Source organism: Puma concolor, chromosome B3, assembly GCF_028749965.1.
Source record: "Puma concolor isolate L17-30 chromosome B3, mPumCon1.1.hap2, whole genome shotgun sequence".
Taxonomy (NCBI): domain Eukaryota; kingdom Metazoa; phylum Chordata; class Mammalia; order Carnivora; family Felidae; genus Puma; species Puma concolor.
The window spans coordinates 78,885,630-78,888,189 of record NC_141672.1 but is presented as its reverse complement, the minus strand read 5'-3'; positions in this window follow the sequence as shown (position 1 = coordinate 78,888,189).

The following is a 2,560-nucleotide window of genomic DNA, read 5'->3' as shown; positions in this document are numbered from 1 at the left end:
AGGCAGAAGGAAATATTGATAAAATTAAATTTCCCTATAACCTTGCAGCCCATTGACAAATACTTGAGATAGGCAGAGTATAACATTCTTCCAGGAGCTCTGTCTTAATGTTAATACTTTGCTGGAGAGCAAAAAGGACCTCAGCTTGACACAGCTAGGTTTCCAGTATCTTGTGAGTCCTCTTAAGCATATGAAAGTCCTTTTGAAAAATTCCCCTTGTCCTTATTTTCCTCAGCTCCCAAGTATATAATCAGTCACCTGATGATAGAAGATAAGATTCAGTTGGCAGAGAAGGAAAGGATTAGGACCTGAGGTCCCTGGGTGGGGAAATACATATTTTGGAACAATGCTGGGAGTGTCTGACCACAGCAAACCCCCTCAGGCATAAGTCTCCTCATAAGAATGTAACAGATTCCCACTTGCTCACTCTCAGGTTTCCCTCAGGAATTTGACAAAACACTGAAGTATGGCCGTAGACCACCCCTCATACCCAATTAGGAATGGACAACCCAGCATCTAGAGCTATCAAGCCGATAAGCGATAAGCGTAGAACCTGAGAAGGCACATGGGGGGAGGTTGGGGGAGGGCTGACCGGGACCTTATAAAACAAGGACCTTTGCCTATAATCCTCGGGCATTCACTTCCAATGCCTCCTCTCTGTAAAGAGAGCTTTCCTACTATTCTTACTTTCTAATCTTATACTCTAACAACATTTGCCTGCTGCTCATTTTGTGTTCACCTCTTCATTCTTTGAAGCGTTGAGACAACGAATCCCGGGTATTGTGGTAAAAAATTCCTGCAACACCATCACAACCCCAGTGGCAGCTCTTTCTGCCCACAGGTTCTGTCCCCGTGCTTTAATAAGATCACATTTTTACACTGAAGACATCTCAAAAATTCTTTCTTAGCCATTGGCTCTGAACCCCAACACTCCAAACCACATCAGTGGAGCCAATGAGAGTATCCCCAGGCTAAAAACTCCATGGACTTCTATTGTTTTCATCAAAGTTTCCACAGGTTTACTTGAATAAGACTTCTCAATTTGCTGCATGACTTAGTCAATATTCAGAGTCCTGAGATGGTTATCTTTTAAAATTGTCCATTTTGATTATAACTCTTAAGAGAGGATTCTCAGATCTTCTTACTATTCTGACTCACTTGGGTTTTTAATACCACAAAGGGTTTCATATTGAATTAGTTATAAAGAAAATACTTTAAAAACTCAGAGTCTATTCACTGGTTAAAAATACTAAGGTTGTCAGCCACCACAAACCAGTGAATAAACAGAGTGAACAACCTAGGTCAGTGTAGATTTGCATTGAATTCCATCTGTCTAGCTACTGCTTTTTGATTCTTTAGTATAAAGAAACCATTCAATTTCTCTTTAAGAGAAATTACTTTATTAAATATTAGCATAATTAAGTATTAGCTTTCAAGGCTTTTAACTAGTTAAGTGTATTGCCCAATTTTCTAGAATACTTTAAGAATATGAGAAAAACTTAAAATGCAGTGCATGATGTGTGCATTGCTTAGGAGAGATTAATTCATTCAAGAAGACAGTGCAGGAAAAAAAAGGAATTGGTGATGTTTTCTTTGCAAAATCAAGTCTATAAATATATATAATATATAATATACCCATATCATAATGGATAGAGATAGAATATTTCATGTTTTACTCGTACATTCAACAAAATCTGTTGAGTCTTAATATATGCCAGGCACTGATTCTTCTTTGCCAAAAGAAATAGGCTTTCCATTACTGTCTGACAACATTAGTTTCCTATCGTCTAAAGAACAGGTAATGGCCTCCCTGAGGTGGTTGCCTTGCAAAGCATTGCTGATCCTCCACAGAAGCCAGTTGGATCACCCCTCATTGCTTCTTGAACTATAACCAGATTTAAGTACAAAGATACCATATAGGATGAAATACAGAGTATGACGCATAAAGAACAATCTCATTAAAATAACTGCATCCCCCCCCTTTTTTTTTTTGTCCATCAGTATTAACAGGAACCTAGGGAACCTGTGGGATTGGATTCTAAGGATGCAGGATGACAATGGAAAGGATGTAAATTTGCATCAAATCAAAAATTTTACATGGATTCATTAAGTAGAGATTCTAGCATCAATGTGTCAGCTGAAGGGTCTGGAATCAGCTATAATGATTTACCTGGTTGGCTCACTGAAATTTGTGCCCCAAGGCAGACTACATATAATTAAGTTGATATTTTAGAATTTCCTTGTTATACTATTGAAGGTATTCAAACATTTATACAAATTGGAATGCTAGCATGTATTTATCATGTAAGACCTTTATCATTTGTCATGTAAGACCTGTTAAACCATAGGGTGGGTGGGAGGGCTGTCCAGGTGATGTGGAGAACAAAGGCAAAAGGAAATGTAGATAAAATTAAATTAAAATACAACTTGCAACCCATTTACAAATTCTTGAGACAAGCAGAGTATGACATTCCTTCAGGAATTCCCAACTGTCTCAATGTTAATTTTGCTAGAGGCAAAAAGCAAACTTAGCTTTACAATAGCCTGACCTCTAGATCCT